Genomic DNA, 19,868 nt, shown 5'->3' with positions numbered 1-19,868 from the left:
AGTAGGCAGCACTTCACAGCAGCTGGTACATGTTGATTGCGAGCCTCTACTTATTTCATTTATTTTCAGGCATCTCTTGTGCTGTTTCCGTAGCAACAGTGCATCTGAAACGCCTTAATTTCCATGCTAATTTGAAAGTAATTCTGTTCTATTCAGCAGGAGAAAGTTTACATTTGGGCAAGAATTTTTTGCATATACCTAGGCTGTCAGATGGATTGCGTTTTGTGCACGTGTCATGTGCTAATTTATGTTTCTATATTTATTACTATGTTTATAACCAGAAGTTGCACAGTTGTAGTTTGTCATGCCTTGAAGTTTGAATGAAAATCGCTGTGCCGTCGCCAAGGGTGATAATTATGGGTTTCTAAAGTGACGAGAATAAAAATTACATGGGTTGACTAGATAGGGGTACCTAAAGCATCCATCTTCTCTCCCCCTGTGCTTGAGCATACATTTAATTCTGCTTCATTTAACTGTTTAATTTCTAGCTGGGTTAGCTCATAGCCTTGAGTTCATAATGATGTTTTATATGTGATGGTTTGACCTCTAGTGACGTCTCTTTTTGGCATTTGGCACCACAGGAGTTTAGTGCCGTCCTCCTGTCTTATAATTGATCCCATGAGTCAGCTCTACTTTTGTCGCTCAGTAATCCCTATTTTTTTTGTTTGAAATGTGCACATAGGCAGAACATCAGAACTCCTTATGAGCCAAAAAAGGCGGAATCTGATTGGCTGAACAGTAGCAGGCCTCTGAACTGTCGTCTGCCGGGCTTAGTGTTGGTCATCGATCGTATAATTTTGGTATAGTTTTGGCACCTACAAGTTGAAAAGGTCTGTGTTAGGAATTCAGTAATTGGCACATAGCATCATGTGGTTGTGTGGTCACATTTCTTTGGCTGTTCAGTGAGGCAGGAAATGACAGTATTTATAAAACAGATGCATGCTGAAGTCTGGAAAACTAGGGCACAAACAGTAGCGTGCTGTGTTTAGATTTGAAGGTTTCCAACTGCCAGCAAGCCCTCCTGTGACCATCCCCCATCTATCAGATCTTCCTTCTGTGCTAATCAAAGAAATCTATAGATTTTCTTGCATGTGTCTCTTGTATGCTGAGTTTGATGTAGACTGCGTCCCTAGGCAGACTAACAACTTCTGTAACGTTATTATTATTAGCATTTATACAGTGCTTTAACTCTCCCTCATAGGAGCCCACAATCTGATGCCCACCATAGTCATATGTCCATCATAGTCTAGGACCAATTTAAGCCTGATACACATATCCAGTTTTGATTGACCAATTTTACCACCTCTATGTATTATGAGAGCGTAGCTACAAAATCTATTAAATCCAAATTTGGATGTGTATGTACCCTTAGTGGGAAGCCAGTTTAAAGGATACCCGAACTGAAATGTGACATAATAAGATAGACATGTGTGTGTACAGTGCCTAGCACACAAATAACTATGCTGTGTTCCTTTTTTTTTCTCTGCCTGAAAGAGTTAAATATCAGGTATGCAAGTGTCTGACTCAGTCCTGACTCAGACAGGAAGTGACTACGGTGTGGCCCTCACTGATAAGAAATTCCAACTATAAAACACTTTCCTAGCAGAAAATGGCTTCTGAGAGCAAGACAGAGGTAAAAAAAGGGGAATTTCTTATCAGTGAGGGTCACACTGTAGTCACTTCCTGTCTGAGTCAGGACTGAGTCAGCCACTTGCATACCTGATATTTAACTCTTTCAGGCAGAAAAAGAAAAAAAGGAACACAGCATAGTTATTTGTGTGCTAGGCACTGTACATACACATGTCTATCTCATTATGTCACATTTCAGTTCGGGTATCCTTTAAGGTGTGTGTGTGTGTGTGTGTGTGTGTGTGTGTGTGTGTGTGTGTGTGTGTGTGTGTGTGTGTGTGTGTGTGTGTGTGAACTCATACAGACACGGGGAGTACATAAAAACTCCATGTAGATAGTGCGCAGCTGGGATTTACACCAGGAATCCAGTGCTGCAAGGCAAGAATGCTATCCACTATGCCACTGTGCTATCTTTTGAATACATTTGGATAGATAGATGCCAGACAGTGTTCAGATCTAGTTTGTTTACATGATACCAAGTTGTGGTTTGGACAAATGTATTTGTTTTCTTTAGGGCTGGTTCACATGGACCCTTGGCGGCGTCTACCGCCAAGCGTTCGGGACTCATCGGCTAAACGCTCCTGTTCATGTGAATGGGAGCATTTAGCATTGCGCGATTACTGTCGATTGCACAAACGCAGCGTTCCGATCCCGATTTAACGCATGGTTTCAGCCGGCCCTAGAAGCCGCATGCGCCTTCTGGGGTCGCTTAGCCGCAGCGTCTTCATGTCCCCTTGTGGGGATGACAAACGCCGATCGCGACGGGAAGCTAACCATCGCCGTACCCCAGAACGTCTCGTCACAGGAGGCCCCAATGCCGACAGACGTCCGTGTGAACCAGCCCTTAAATAAGTGTATATTAGTGGCTAAAGATTTATATCTGCTCTTTCCCATACCAGGTAAACTAGGAAATTGGGCTCAATGTAAGTTCATATTTTTTTTATTTTTTTTGGATTGTTGTATGTCAAGTTTGAGATCTATTTAAAATAATTTACTATTGTATGCCAGGGCTGTGGAGTCGATACAAAAATCGTCCAACTCCTCAGTTTATGAAACCACCGACTCCGGGTACCCAAAATGGCTCAGACTCTGACTCCTCGACTCCGACTCCTTAGTCTAATACTTACCAGGGCTGAGGATTTTGTACAAAAGCCATCCGACTCCGACTCCTCAGTTTATAAAATCTCTGACTCCGGGTACCCAAAATTGCTCCGACGCCTCGTCTCTGACTCCGACTCCACAGCCCTGTTGTATACTGTAACATGAAACCGTACACTACCAGTATGAGCTATGGTTTTATACAGTCAGCATATTTTTCTATAGGTTCTGTTTCTGTGGGCCTGCTATCTGATGGACTTGTAACGCTGCATTAGTTCATGCTGCATTTTTAGTGTAAAATAGAATATTAAGTTAAAATAAGATCAGCGTTGCTGTGGTCACAGCTAAAGCAGAGATTGTGGTTAGAAATCAATACAATGGCCTTTATTTATTCACAGGTCAATGTGCAAAGTGCATTGACCCTTAGAAACCCATCAGGAACAATTTTCATTATCCTACTCAGTCTAGTCCTCAAGCTGCTGAAAGATGATTTGCAACTGGTTGCCATCACGTGCATTCCTCTCTTTTCCTAGGTTCTAGTATAGGCCTCAGCATGCTCTTTACAGCAGAGTGACAGTAAACAGGCTTTGCAAATACCACAAGAAGTAACAGTCCAGCCATACCTGTGAGCTTGGAAATGCCACAGCTGTACAACAATGACACATGGATTCAGAAAATAAAACAAATGTATATTTAGCCCTGCATACCTCTTTGTGGTATCTGTATAACAAGATGCCACAGTGGTCTCTGTTTCTCCTGGCACTTCAGGACAGGGTATAGTCACATTGGGGAGGGGGGTGGGTCAGTATTGCTGGAACCTCACTTTTTCATTGGCACCTTACTGCTCCCTGGCATCTGTATAGACACACACACACACGGCAAAAACATAGACCTTAGTGTAGGGGAGTTTAGTTTTATAGATGCAAGGAGCATAGGACTGCGAATAATCCAAGTTCAGGTCTGCTGTAAAGGTGAGCTGAGGGAAACAAACAGTCCAGTGTATAACTCTGCTAAAACGTATGAATTCTTTTCAGCCAGTGCTGCTATTCAGATTGGCTCTAGACAGTATGAATACCTAATAGTGACACAGACTGTTAAGGACTAGGAATCTGGGGAAAATTCTCTTAACAAATCTTCACTGGACCAGACAGTCAAAGCTATGCTAGCAAATGAAAGTCACTATTTGATTCATAAGCCACCTTTTTGGTACTACAGGTTCCACTTCTTGTGATATCAACGTTTTGCTGGTGAACCACTTGTCGGCACTACAGTATATTCTGTCCTCTTTGCCACCGGTTTTGGGCAGGTAGACATGAATGTTAGTCTGTAGTATTGATGAGCACAGCGTGCATGCTCATCACCCCAGGTGAGTTTCACCCTGGTGTCCGATTTCCCCCCTTCTTTCTTTGGCAGAGAGTGGCTGTAGCAAGAAGCAATGCTAGTACTCTGGACATCTCCTGGTTCCTGCAATGATTGACACCATGTCCCCTGGCTTGATCTGATTCTGTCGACCTTTACTTGCATGTATCTGGTCCTAGCTTGATGACATCATCCAGCTGAGGGGCAGTACTTTAAGTACATAAAGGCTGGCATCAGAACAAGCTAGGAGAGTGGCACAATCGCCACAGCAAGGAAGGTGGTGAGTGTAGTTACCATCACTGCTATTTGCTGTTGATCTCTGCAAGGGGGTGGAGGAGGGACTGCTAGACTATAGAGGAAAGCTAATAAGGGGTGAGGGCACTTGACTACCAGGGAAAGCTATAAGGGGTCAAAAGCGACTACTAGGTACTGGGAATCATGCCAATGTAGAATTTGACTGGTCCATTTTTGAGGTGCAAATCTGATATATGGTATAGTCTATTTTCCTCATGCATTGGACAAGGGAGGCGGAGCTAGGAGAATCTCAGACAGAGCAGGATCATCCACAAGGCAACCTAGCCAGGTGCTTGGGGCCTAATGGGTGTTAAGGGGCTCAGCTGCCACCTTATCTGACCCTTCTCCCACCCTTCTCCTGCCTCAGTCTGCCAAAGCTCTACTTTGCGTAGGGCCGCATGTCATCTCTTAATCCACCTCTGATCTCAGAAGCTTTCCATACACTTTAAATGTTTTATTTTTCTGCTTTTGTTTAGACTCCAGCTTTAAATTCTTATATATGTTGAATCTTCAAATATAGGATGTTTATTTGAATCTTTTAACAGTTGCTAACAAACACACGTGCTTGTGTGCATCAGTCTATAGTCAGTTAACAAGTCCTCCCACCAACAATATGACACCATGTAGTGTCTTTGTGTGTGATACAAGGAGCATGTGAATACTTCTCACTTATTAGCACAAGAAACATTTGGCAATGTGAGGTATGGACATGCTGTCCTATGATGTGTACGTTACATGCATTGCAGCTGCTGTGGAGGTGTGCTGCCCTTATGTCAGCTAGCGTTAGAGGATAATGCCATGTTGCAGCTTTTAATTAGCAAATAGTACCATTTGGTTTCTTGCAGCTCTGTTGAGATAGTAAGTGTAGTTGGCTCTATAGCAGACTTCATCTGTCTGCAGAACTTCGGTTGCTTAGCAACACACCAAAGTTTCGACAACTATTGAAAACCCATGGCGAGAATTAAGTGGCAGCCATTTAATAAGAGATACTAAGCTCTTGTCAGATGTCTTGACTTCATAATTCTGTTTTGTAAGTCAGTTTATGTAAGAGCTTGTGTAGAAAATAGATTTGTTAGAGCTCAGTCTCTGCCATTTCTAGCTTTATTTAAAGGAAAGTTCCACAGTGTCATTGGACAAAAATATAAAGGACAACTGTAGCGAGAGGGATATGGAGGCTGCCATATTTATTTCTTTTTAAACCATACCAGTTGCCTGACAGTCCTACTGGTCTATTTGGCTGCAGTAGTGTCTGAATCACACAAGAAACAAGCATGCAGCTAATCTTGTCAGATCTGACAATAATGTCAAACACCAGATCTGTTGCATGCTTGTTCAGGGTGTATGACTAAAAGTATTAGAGGCAGAGGATCAGCAGGACAGCCAGATAACTGGTATTGCTTAAAAGGAAATAAATATGACAGCCTCCATATCCCTTGTGCTACAGTTGTCCTTGAAGTATAACTTTATACATTTGTACCATTTTTTCTATTTTCATTCTTGTCTTAAAAGTTCATAAGCAGAAAATCAGGTGAGTAGTTTGCAGTCACTGCCGTCAGAATTCTGGGCAATAATGCATGTGAATTAAGCCTGATGCACACTAGAGGCTTTTTCTGAAATGTGTTGGGCAGTGTGTTCTGCTCCATGGAGAGGGGAGGGGAAAGGGGGATATGCAAATTGTATTCAAACTAGGGCTGTGGAGTCGGTACAAAAATCACCTGACTCCGACAGTTTATGAAACCACCGACTCCAACTCCACAGCCCTGATTCACACTGCAGGATCTTCACGTGAAGTGATTGCAGAACAAAAGAGGCATCAGGGGAATCAAACCATCGTGGCGGATCCCAGAAGGGTAGGCCAGCTATGGTGGAGATACCTGTACTCACTTTAGATCTTCAGACCAAAAGGAATGATAACTTCAGCTGGGGAAAATGTAAAGTTTCTGCTTATTGTTGAGCTTCATAGACACGCTGGTCTATACTTTGGATTGGCAGGTAGTCAGGGCTGTCTCTGCCGAGAACCTCCCTGATGCATCCCTGAAACACCCAGAGTGCGGATTCAGCTCAGCCAGGTGCATTGTTTCTGCTCCTCATCCGTCCCCCCACCCCCTTCCAGAAGTCACTCTGTCATGCTTCTCTCTATCCCCCCTCAAAAGGAACAGATTGTGTCATTAATCTGTATACAAGTGACTACTCTGGTCTGGTAGGGCTCGGCTTTATCCACTGAAGCTCAGAGCTGGTCCTCCATGCTGCTGTGACCGTGCTTCGGGGGACTCAGGGCTGGATCGGCCTGGCAGTGCAGGACATTTGCAGTACATAGTAACTTTTCTGTGTCTCGGAAGTGAAACAGTTACATAGAACTGCACTGCCTGTTGATTTGGGCGCCATTTACATGCAGTAAATATATATTGGTTATTTAGTATTACTTGTATTTTACAATCAACTTATCTGGTCCCCTTATTCTCACACTGAACCTCCCTCCTAATGCTGGGTACACACTATGAGATTTTCTGGCCGATTTACTGTCAGATCGATTATTTCCAACATGTCCGATTTGCTTTCCGAGCAATTTCCGATTGATTTCCTATGGAATTGATCGGAAATTGATCGGAAAGAAAATCGAACATGTTGGAAATAATCGATCTGACAGTAAATCAGCCAGAAAATCTCATAGTGTGTACCCAGCATTATACCTAACATTGACCCACCCTCCTAATGCCCAACTCTAGCCTTCCCTCCTAATGCCTAACTCTCCTCCTAATGCCTCACTCTCCTCCTAATGCCTTACACTAACCCTCCCTCCTAATGCCTAACACCTGAATCACCCACCGTAAAACCAGCATGTATCTAATCCAGTTAGACTTCAGTCAGAAACGCCTATTCTGCTTGTTCAGGGTCTACGGCTTAAAGTATTAGAGGCAGAGGGTCAGCAGGACTGCCAGGCAACTGGCATTGTTTAAAAGGGAATACATTTGGCAGCCTCCATATTCCTCTCAGTTCAGGTATCCTTCAAAGTAGTAAGCCATTTAAAGAAGCTCATTAAGTTATGTGGTGCACTACAGCCAATATCTTCCAAATATGTTGGTATAATCTACATATGTACATAGTCCCCATATTGGTGCCAAAGCTCTGCTTTATATGCAAGAGCTATATGTACAAGTTTCCTTTGCTGGCGCCTTGGTCAACACTATCTTGCACATATACTTGTCCACAAATGTTTTTATTGCATACACTTCTCCTTTTTTTTTTTATTTTATTTTTTTCATACTGTAAAATGAGAGAGCTGGCCCTTTATAATTGCTGCTTTTAGATCATGATGAACAGTACGGGTTTGATTATCCCATTTTTTCTATTGCCTCCCACTTGTTGGCTTCCTTTTTTTGCGTCTTCACTGTCAACTTTGTCTAATGTTGTGTTTTTGACAGATTAAGCTAACTTGGCAACGGAATGATGCAAATAATAAGCTGTTAATAGTAAAAGCTTTGGCTCATATTATCTCAGTCCTCCCAGAGGATTCAGTTGAAGGACAGGAACTTTGCAGATTATATTATGTTTTATAGACCTTGTGCCAAGCAGTAAGTTATAATGCATCAAGGTTTCCATAAATTACCTCTCATATGCCTGTGATTGCATTGAAGACTACTTTTTGGTTTGTCAATACACAGATGTAGGCTAATGTTGGAATGATTTATTGTTGACTTTGTTTTTTCCCTGTTACCGTAATTTAGTACTAGTGATTGTGGAGAGTTTTCCTTGTCATCTTGTGATGGTTCTTGAGGGAATGAGTGAAAGCAATAAATCCAGTACTCCACAGTGTTCAGTGAAGTACTGGCAATGGAACCTCAGTGGACTTGTGAAAACACACATGTGGGGGAATTGACTTAGCTGTCTTCGTTTTGAAGAGGAGACCTTGTAATAGCTGAATTAAAATTCCTCCCGTTCTATTTTCTCCCTCTCTATTTTCTCCCATGATATATTTCGCTACTGTTTTGACTTTTTATCTACTAGCAGGCAGCTCGCTCGTGAGGCACATTTAAGAGAGTATAAAATGACTGAAGTCAGATTCTAACTGTACAACGTAAAATCAAATCTCTGCTTCCCCAAAGAAAACGCAATCCTTTTCAAATCATCACTCTATATTTTAAGTATTAGGACAAGTTCTTCCACACAGACATACCTGTGATCCCTCTGGTGTTATTCCAGGTTACTGCTCAGTAGCTCTGCATGCTTTATTGTGAAAGATGATTTGCCCTGTTCTCAGCTGTTAGGAAGAAGGAAATGATTAATATAGACAATGCTTATGTGGTGTCTCTGTTCCCGGTGAGATGAATAGTTAACTGTTCTAAACCCAGAGTACAAGATGGGGGTGCAAAGGGATGCAATACATTTTACTTTAAAGAGACTCTGTAACATCAAAAATATCCCCTGGGGGTACTCACCTCGGGTGGGGGAAGCCTCCAGATCCTAATGAGGCTTCCCACGCCATCCTCTGTCCCACGGGGGTCTCGCTGCAGCCCTCTGAACAGCCGGCGACAGACCCGACTGTAATTTCAATATTTACCTTTGCTGGCTCCAGCGGGGGCGCTGTGGCTGCTTTCGGCACGGAAATACCCGATCTCCGTCGGGTCCGCTCTACTGCGCAGGCGCCGGAGACTTGCGCCTGCGCAGTAGAGCAGACCCGACGACGATCGGGTATTTCCGCCTACTTCGGAGCCGACAGCCACCAGAGCGCCTGCGCAGGAGCCGGGAAGGTAAATATTTACGTCGCCACTGTACGGAAGGCTGCAGCGAGACCCCCAAGGGACGGAGGACAGCGTGGGAAGCCTCATTAGGATCCTGAGGCTTCCCCCACCCAAGGTGAGTACCCCTCAGGGGACAGTTTGATGTTACAGTTCCTCTTTAAGCGTAGTACAGACTTATAAACCAATGATATAGAAAGGTTTTGGTGTTTCACGTTGTTAGCTCGCACTCCTGGAACATTTAGGTGGTAAGTAGAGAGAGGTCAGGAGCCCAATGGTGCAGTACTGTTAGTTTAGGGGTAATTGTAAGTATATAATTTTATACTCGCAAGGATGGGCTGCTGAGCTTTTTTGATTGAATTTGTGTTGGGGCTGGGCATTGTATGAGATTTCCTGTTTGATTTTTTTTATTGTGTTTGCAGTGTTGGCAATTAGTTCAGGTATGGTTGCTGGTTCAGTTACCGTTGTTGGGGCCCTCCACAGCTCTGGGTTCTCCTGTGATCACTCCCCCATTCAGCTTCTCCCTTCTAGTTACATTGGTGGTGGGGGCAGAGGCTGGGTGTAGGAGAGTCATAGTGAGTGGGGTGTGTGGGTTTGATCACTCCCCAACCCGCCAAGGGGGATGAAGCCGCTGTACATGCTAGATTCTCTTAAGAGGTGGTCGTTATTAGCAGTCAGCCTGGGTTTACATCATAGGAGCCTATAGGCACAAATGTACTGGCACCTTAGACTTCACCCTCTACAAACCTGCAAACCCCCCGCTGAACAGCACTGCAAGTGTGTTGGTTGTCCCAGCTGCCACTTTTCCCTTTCTTCCCAGTATTAAGTAGTTAGAGGTGCTCCCGGCTGAAAAGAGATCTCATCAGTGGAATGCCAAGAGCTGGATGTGTAACCTCTCATTTACACCCTGCTCGAAACTCTGCATAGGAAAGGAGGGAGGCACTAGGGGAGTGAACCACCTTTCCATTATCAGGTGCCTGTAGGCACGTGCCTACAGTGCCTTATGTTAATTCCTGCCCTGCTAGCAGTCTTAGCTGAATGTAACCCAGTGTGTGTATTTAGCTTAATGCATGAAGCCTGGCATCACCAGGTGTCACTACATAATGCTTTTACAATCACAACTGACCATGCGTTGTGTACGAGCACTCAGGCCATTTGAACTCAAATCAGTTTGGTTGACCCAGTAAAATATCCCATGCCCATCATCTGTTAAGCTGGCATACTGTACAAACAGAACCAATTTGCTGAGAAATAAACTAGCTATGATTTAAAATCTTGGCATTTGTGTGCGCTGTATTTAATACCTAGAAAATTAATTGTTATGGTGTTAGCTTAACTTCTCAGTGTTTTAAATCAAGTGGCAAAAGCCGTTAATGAAAAGGGATAATCATTTTCTGGTTTAAGCCTTCAGAAATCCCACATTCTCCATAGAGACTTTATTTCATTTGAAAATGTATAAGCACTGCAAAAGCTGTCCTTTGAACGCTGTGTAAATTTGATTTTTGTCTTGGAGCCAACAGGAAAACAGAGTGATGCTTGGTTCCTGTAAGTGATGTATGCATGTAACCTAGTCCATGACATTTATTGCACTCTTAAATGGAAAGGCCTGTCAGGCCAGTTATGTACACACAACCATGTTCTCTGTCTTGGGTATTTTTGGAGCAAAGAATATGCAGAAATGTGATGCCTACATTCATCCATATACTGGCTGTAAGTATTCTGTGACTAGACAGTGAAATACGACTCTGAAGGTCAAAGGTTGTCTATTTGCATATTAGAGAATCGATTCTATTGTAGTTCTTTCTCTTTGTGAGGATGTGAACCAGAGCAGTAGGGAAAAGTAGCAAGGATGTGCAGCCTGAGATCTCTCTTGTTGAGTTGTCAAGTCGCAGTGCATGAGTTGTCAAAGGTCACCAGGGCTGCTGTGTGGATTTCAGCTGTCTGATCACTTTATATTTTATGAACGGTTTTATTTTTATTTCGTTTGCAGTTAAATGTGTCAGCTGGTGGCCGGTTTGCCTGTCTGGACGTCACTTTAAAAGTAAACCTGAAATTAAAATAAACTGATAATATAAGCAATTGTATCCTGCTATTAGGACTTTCCTGGAATCTCAATCTTAATTTAATTTCAACTTTTAATAATCTAGGTTTAGAGTTTTGACTGTCTCCGGTATTGGTGTACATGTTTTTAAAATGTTTATTAAGCTCCCATACAGACAGATCATTACTTTCCCTTAGACCACTAATGCAGTTGTGTCTGCTTTTCAGCAACACATCAATGTTACAGATGCTGAGAAGCTGACAGAACCTCACCCCAGGCAATAAAAGTCTGTGGAGACTTTCATAGTGCCATGGTACGGCGCAACAGAAGTGACGTTTTCATCTCATCCCCCGACGCTGTTCCAGAACTACGTTACGGCGCAGTTTCTTCTGCGACTTGCAGCGATGTTCGTCGGCCCGGAAGTCGTGTTTGTCTATGGCAACGCAGGGATTTATAAACCCTTTAAGACGTTGTGGAGTGCATGCGCGATAGTGTATTTTCACAATAAGCTTCCGTGCACTTCCGCATACCCCGAAGCAGGAAGTGACCGCAAGCACCGGTCACTTCTGTTTGGCTGGTGGCCAGACGGAGCACCGCGTACTAAGGCGGTGTTTCCTGTAGACCTGTTTCTGGCGATGTGATGCAAAGTGGCGGAATCGACACACCGCATCGCTGCCGCCAGTTTACAGTGTGAAACCGGCTGCAGACCTGGGACCCACCAGCAGCGCTTTTCTAAGCGCTTGTGATTTGACAAGCTACTGCTAATGTAATGCTATGGGGGATTTAAAAAAAAAAAATCACATCCTTGCAATGGGATTACACACATAGCTTTACGTTAGCAAGAGGTTTTCAAATCACAAGCGCTTAGAAAAAGCGCTGCTGGTGGGTCCCAGGCGTTAGGGAAGGTTCACACTTGCCAGTGCAGGAAAAGCACACATTTTTCTGCACAGGCAAACCAACAGTCGGCTCTGCAGGAACAGTATAATGAAGCTGATTGTCCCCGGGTGTTATATTAGGATAGCCATTAATGAGCCAATCGTACCATTTCTATATTGCAAAATATACTGATCTCCCAATACCAACACACTTTTGTTTACCTGGACACAGTTTAAGCGATTTTCGCGTCACTGTATTAATGGGTGGCTTCAAATCGGGAAACATGAGACTAACACAAGAAACTAAGTTTATACATTGGTTCAAAACTGTAGAAGATGGTTTAAACAAGGACTCTAACTTCTTGTGCTGGTACGATGGGTTTTAAATGCCACAATTCTTTTAATTTAAATTTTTCTATCTTTTTATTCATTTTTGTGCCATATGCTGAGTAAGATGGAATTCACTGTCACTATTCATTTTATTTGCTTTCAGGTGCTGGCTTTAACCACCCTGGCGTTCTATTGAGATCGCCAGGGCGGCTGCGGGAGGGTTTTTTTTTTTTAATAAAAAAAAAAATATTTCATGCAGCCAACTGAAAGTTGGCTGCATGAAAGCCCACTAGAGGGCGCTCCGGAGGCGTTCTTCCGATCGCCTCCGGCAAGCAGAACTAACAAGGAAGGCTGCAATGAGCAGCCTTCCTTGTTGGCTTTCCTCGTCGCCATGGCGACGAGCGGAGTGACGTCATGGACGTCAGCCGACGTCCTGACGTCAGCCGCCTCCGATCCAGCCCTTAGCGCTGGCTGGAACTATTTTTCCGGCTGCGCAGGGCTCGGGCGGCTGGGGGGACCCTCTTTCGCCGCTGCTCGCGGCGGATCGCCGCAGAGCGGCGGCGATCAGGCAGCACACGCGGCTGGAAAAGTGCCGGCTGCGTGTGCTGCTTTTTATTTCATCAAAATCGGCCCAGCAGGGCCTGAGCGGCACCCTCTGGCGGTAATGGACGAGCTGAGCTCGTCCATACCGCTAAGGTGGTTAAATGCCACAATTCTCTAATGGCCCATACTCACGGGATACAATTGTTGCCGCAACATGCGGCGCGCGCATGTTGCGGCGACAGGTCGCCCGTGAGTATGCGGCGTTGCCCGGGTGCGCACCCCGAATTGTCGCCCGTCGCTGATGTCGCCAGGCGATTGGCGCGGTCAATCGCCTGGCGACAATCGCCGCCGCATCTCCGCCGCAACTGTCGCTAGTCCGCGTGTGGTCAGGAACCAGTCCGACTAAGGCTTTTTATAAGTCGAAAGCTCACTGTTTATCCATCTCTAAGTTAGCCAATAAACGGTATCATCCTGATTCAAAACTACTTGCTTTTACTCATGGCTAACACGGTACAACACTTTACTGCTTCTACTATATAATAGAAGGGACTGCCTAAATTATCCATTCAATATATTCACTCAATTTACCCTTCTGCTACATATATTTCATAAAATTGGTTGAAAAATATTGGATCATTAGTGGTCACCTTAAGACAGTCCTTCATCCTAATTGAGTAGCAGATATAAGGCATGTTTTCCTTATGTTTGCAAATAATAATTCGGAAACAAATTCCACAGAAAACCACTGCAATGAGCAGTTCTTGCATAAGGGCCCGTTTCCACTGTTGCGACGCGATTTCGTCGGCATCCCGACGCTTGTAAAAACACATGCGGATGCGTTTCCGCATGCTTTTTTACCCGCGATTTCGCGTGCGATTTTGCATGGCAGGGTGCCATGCGAAATTAACCATGACTCTGCCAGGGCAAAATAACATTGAAAAAGGTGCGAAATCGCACGCGAATCGCGGGTAAAAACGCATGCGTTTTTCCTATTAAATACATTAGCGGCGATTCGCATGGATTCCCGACGCAGGCGAATTCTGTGGGTCCCGTCGTGCAGATTTGGCCCGCTGCCAAATCGCTCCCGCACGCCGCACATATGGAAACCGCCCCGGCCACTTCAATGTACCAAGCGAATCCGCATGTCGGCGCCGCATGCGGATTCCCTATGGTGGAAACGAGCCCTAAGGGGCCTTAAACCTATTTGACTGTAATTGCAGATGTTTCCAGTTGCTTTAATGCATTAGTAGAGTTTGTGGTTATATTTGGCAAACTTGCTTCCTGTTGTAATTAGAGCGCCATTTGTGGGAGCTCTCCCTTGTGCACTCAGATGAATGCAAGTCCCAGGAATATGTGTCCCTCACACTGCCAGCTGCTGCTTCTCATCTCCCTTCATCATCTCCCTCACAATATACAGCAACAAATCATGTTTTCACAATGTTCTACAAGAGCTTATTGTGACTTACAAGTGTTCTTTCGGCGATTACATTCAGCACCGCTCTATTTAAAATAACCTTCTACTTTACCCTGCTACAAAGAGAAGATTCTGGCCCTGCGTACATGTTTTAATATAGAATACCTGTCTGTGAGGCTGGTGTAACTGGCTTGGAGCCAGTGATCTCTGTATAGGAGGAGAGCTTATGTGTTGCCAGGTTATCTTCTAATGAACTGCTCTTCTCACAAGTGTTGTAGAGAGTGCAGAGCTTCAAAAGCTGTGTGACCCACACACTTACTACACACGCTCTCAGGTAGCTTATAGCCAAGTATAGCCGTCTGTTAAGTGACTGAATGAGCAATGTGCTCTGTGTTTGTACAGAATGAATAGAAACTTTCAGTGGGAATCGCTCGTCTCCAGACTGCTGCAGTCATGGAAAGTTTATTTTAGTGGGGCTTTCCATCTGCATGAAGCGCAGTCGCCTGTATGTGAACATACACTGCGGCCATTGAAAACATGGAGGACCTGGTGGGCGGTCTTATGGTTAACAGGCCCTTTTCATTGTAATAAAGCAGACTTTACTTTGGCATTTATTCATGTCTGTTGTTGCTGCCGATGCTTAGTAAGCAAGATTTTGTGTTGAAAGCTGTCAGTCGGTAATCTTCTTGGTATGATGGTCTATGCCCTGTCTGTGGTGTTTTGCTCACAGAACAGCATTCATTGATTTGTTGCCCTATGCTGGGCATAAACGTCTTTTACAATAAAGCTTTGTTTGTATTGAAATGTTGTGGTACCAGCATGTGAGCTCCCAGAATGAATACCCTATAAAGCTGTATATTGGACAATACCTTTCTGTACAAAGAATAACTTTCCACATAGATCATAGAACAATTATTTGCAGGAACCAGAATCCACCTTTTTGTTACTCTGCCTGGCTGCTAATAGGTAACATCACAGTGGTTGCTGAGAATTACTGACTTTGTTGCTCCTTGCTTAGAGAAGGCTTGCTGTGCAGTTCATGATAGTTCTGTACATTTGTATAATGAAATGCAGAGATAACAGTATAAATATATCCTTTTCTCCTTCCCTTCCTCTATCCAGCCTTGTATGTCTACAGTAGTATAGCAAATGCACCCTACTTCTATGATGTGTACTTTTTTTCTTACCATATTTGACACTGCATATAATCAAGCTTGTACGTAAAATACATATTTCAACAAACCCGACACCCGCCAAAGTAGTAATTATTATTATTATAGTATTATTATTTTAATGCCTGGCTGTCCTGCTGATCCTCTCTATCTAAAATAAAATGAAATAATACTTCTAGTCGTAGACCCTGAACAAGCATGCAGATCAGATATCTCTGACTTCAGTCTGACAAGATTAGCTGCATGCTTGTTACAGGTGTGTGATTCAGACACTACTTACCACAAAGTTGAACAGGACTGCCAGGCAACTAGTATTGTTTAAAAGGAAAGAAATAAGGCAGTCCATGTGTCTCTTACCCCGGGTTTCTTTTAAGTTATGAAAACCCAGGATCACCTGTATTAAAACTATCACTGTGATCAGCTCCCCTTACGGTGTATTTCCACTGGGAGCTGCGTCTGTTTCAGAATCGGCCGTGGCTCCTGTTTGATCGCTCAGCTGTGCCATGCATAGCTTAGAATTCGGCTGCATGCTGCATAAATCTCCAGCATGCCATCCAGATTCCCGCCGAAGTGCAATCTGTATGGCAAGCCATGTTACACATAGGCAGCATTTCCCCGTGCAGCTTCCAAGCAGGGAAATGCTGCAAATCTGTACATGGTGGAAATGGCCCCTCAGGACTGCAGGTGAAGCCATGCTAACTGATTTCCTGTTACCTGTAGCAATTGTTAGCAATGTTGAAGCTATTTCAGATCAGATAAGTTTTTGACAGAAGATAGAATTAAGTTTCATCTCTTCAGTAGTAGTAGTGACTGCTATGAACAGGAAATGGGTATAGCTCATGACTAGCTAGCTATTCAAGAATGTTGATCTAGACATCGTGCATTCAGTCTTTTGTTTTTTTCTATTCGAAAAATGTGTACGAAATATCAGGGCTGTGGAGTCGGTACAACATTCATCCGACTCCACTTTATGAAACCACTGAATCCGACTCCAGGTTCCCAAAATAGCTCCAACTTCTCGACTCCTTATTCTAATTTTTATAAAGGCTATAGATTTGGTTCAAAAATCATCTGACTCCGATCCTCAGTTTATTGAAACCACCAACTCCAGGTACCGAAAATTTGCTTCTCTGACTCCACAGCCCGGCTTAAATATTTTGATACTGGTTTCATGGTTTTTATGTTATTGTGTCCTGTGAGTATAGAAATGTAATAGTGACGCTTTATAGATGGAGAGAAAATGTTTGTAAATTGTTGCACCTACCAGTGGAAGGGAGAACCTTTTATTCATGATCCTATAACACATACTTACATATTTAGTGTCTTTTATGTTGTGTATTAGAAACCTCCTGCTAAACATGCATAGATGTGTAGGTTGTTTCTACACTGCTAATTATACCGTCAGACATGTTGGATGCAATGTGAGCTGCTGAGCTGGATGTCTATAGTATGACGTCAGGCATGTAGAAGCAATAATCCCCAGCAGTGTTGATTCTCCCCAGCAGCGGTGAGTCACTGGAGTATAATATTTCACGGGGATGTCAGTGAAATGACATCAGGAGCAAAGGTTGAGCTGAGTATCTGGCAAAGCTGCCTCATCACACCTTTGGCCTCATACCACATTCTGTTTAACAAAAAGAATCCTAGTTAGGTTTATCCTCCATCTTATAAATTGATATGATGCAGTAAGGTGGCCATACACATTGATTTTCTCATTGATCTTCTGGGAGTTGATTCCCCAAAATATTAGATTGACCGGTTTGATCCCCCCCCCCCCCCCCCAAAAAAAAGTATCAATCAGACAGGATGGAAAATATAAAACAATCGGGAGGGGCAGTTTGATTGCTTATAGCTTTGCACTACACCAAACAGTGCAACTCTGCAGTTACATTGATTTTCAATAGATTCCCTGTTGGAATTTATTGTAAATTGATGTGCATTGTATGGTAAGAATCGATTCTTTTAAGAAAATAATCGTTTTAGAATATTGGGTGAAAATCTATAAGCACATGGCCATCTTTAGGTGGAATTGGTGTTTTGATAACCTTTTAATTTGATATATATTTAGTCCTAAAACAAACCAATAAATAAAATTAGGGACATTTTGCTTTTTTTTCTTTTTTTGCCCCACTTGCCGTCTGCACTGCCAAGCATATAGGGCCTGATGCACTAAACTGTAAAAACCTCACACACGTTAGAATGTTCTCAGCTGAGGCTACAGGCCAGTCGTGTTTCTACAGCACTCACTCCTGAACTCTTGAATGAGAGAAAACTTTTAAGAGAAAAATTGGATAGGGGCCCTAGAAGCCCAAAGTCTCTCTCACCCCAGATTCCTTTCTTTGATGGAAATATAGCATCATGTATGGAGAGGAGGGGTGTCATTCAAAGATAGAGCAGTCAGGCTGGGACCATTAGGTTAGTTTTTTTTTTTTTTTTTACACTAACTTAACTACATATTGTCTTTCAAGACATGGTTCATACGGACACTTCCCGGGGCTCCTGCCAGGCGGCTCGTTTGAACTCCATCATTTTATCGTTCACGTTAACTGAAGCTTTTAAAGTCATTTGAAGACATGTCTTTTGTGCAACAGCTGTAGCATAGCCAACAAAATAAAATGACTTGTAGATGCTGCACATAGTGTCCAAGAGGAGAAGAGACGACGGGGCCTACCGCAGATTTTACACAAACGCCACTGCTGGCACCATCGTTTAAAAAAAAACAAAAACCTCCCGTTCAAATTAATGTTTGGCAAAAACAGCACATTTACCATTTAACACCCTGCAAGCTTCCATTTGAACCAAGCCTAATTTAGCCAAACACAAGCTGATAACAGCCCGGTCTGGCAAGTGATAATAAAAAACTGAGCAAGGAATAACTAGTTTACCACATTGCACTTTCTTCTGCCATTTGGTGAATTAAATTGTTTCCCCTGCTAGCTGTTTACTGCTCGATGCAGAACAAAGCATTTATGGACCACCCTTCCACCATCACCCGCCATCTACTCAGTTATAATTTACAGCGATGCTTAATAACATTTTACATTGATACACTGCAGGGCCGATCGAACCGATCACGATGACTTCATTCTAAATACCTGGCAGCCATGTGGATTTCCTCTACCCCAGATGTGTTTCAGCACATTGCTGTCATTCCTAGCATACCCTAGCATACCCTGGTAAAAGCTATGAAGGCACCTACGCTTTTCATATCATCCAGTAAATAAAAAGCAGCATGTTGATTATACAGTGAAGTGTAACTGTTTTGTCAAGCTGTACCCCAGAAATCTGATTGTGTCCAGTTGTTCAGTGATACATGATAATCAAAAGGTTAACTGAGCTGACTTGAATCTAAAAGTATGACATTTATGCATCAAGCTGTTGGTTTAGAGTCTGCACCTTTCTGGACACCAGGCTCTGAAGGCAAACACTAATGAATTTCAAAATTACAATACAGGCCCAGTGCACACCAAAAACCTCTAGCAGATCTGCAAAACGCTAGAGGTTTTTGGAGCAAATTTCAGAGCGATTCTAGGCATGTTTAGAGACGTTTTCTAAACATGCCTAGCGTTTTTGTGTAGCAGATTACAAATATTGTTACAGTAAAAGCTGTTACTGAACAGCTTCTGTAACAAAAACGCCTGGAAAACCGCTCTGATCTAGCGTTTTTCAGAGATGTTTTCCACTTTCCTATACTTTAACATTGAGGAAGCAACGCCACAGAAATCTAAAAAATGCTGCAGCCCCCCGAGTTTGCATTTGTGGAAAAAGCGAACCACTCTGGTGAGCACCATCCCATTCACTTTCATTAGCCAAGCAGTTTTCCCCCTTGCAAGCGTTTTAAAAAAAAACTCTTCAAAAAACGCTCTGGTGTGCACCAGCCCGAAGTTAATTTAGCCTGGTCAATAATGGGCAATATGGCGAACGATCCATCCCTTCTGATCAAAAGTTGATTGAGTAGCGATTGACCCTTTGCCACAGTGACTATTCAGTGCACGGTGGGAATGTTATAAATTTCTCCCAGAAGTCCACCCCCCCCCCCCCCCCCCCCCCCCGCTAACCAACAATTTTTTTCCCACGATTTTTCCATGATATTGCGCAATAAAAATTTGTTAGACGTTTCACGATGCACATAACCTGGGTGGATCCTTCATTTTGAACGACTGCCATGATAGATTAAATCGTCTATGATAGTTTCCGATCCTCATTGACTTTCACGAGTTTTACCTCGATTGTGTAAATGATTGTTTGTTTACGGCAGCTCAAACAACGCTTGCAGATTTGCCCAGATGTCTTGGGGAACGATCGTGCATCGGCGGACATCCTTGATCCCTCTGGCCATGAATACTAAGCTTAAAGGGAACCTAAACTGAGAAGGAT

General features: G+C 43.4%; 1 protein-coding gene across 12 annotated transcripts in view; it reads left to right on the top strand.

Moving 5' to 3' along the window:
* RAPGEF2 (Rap guanine nucleotide exchange factor 2) overlaps positions 1–19,868 on the top strand; it is a 417,203-nt gene that overhangs the window by 310,908 nt on the left and 86,427 nt on the right. The window lies entirely within an intron of this gene.

This window comes from Hyperolius riggenbachi, chromosome 1, assembly GCF_040937935.1.
Source record: "Hyperolius riggenbachi isolate aHypRig1 chromosome 1, aHypRig1.pri, whole genome shotgun sequence".
NCBI classification, from domain to species: domain Eukaryota; kingdom Metazoa; phylum Chordata; class Amphibia; order Anura; family Hyperoliidae; genus Hyperolius; species Hyperolius riggenbachi.
Note: the sequence above shows the minus strand (reverse complement) of the source record. Positions and strands in the feature narration are given on the sequence as shown.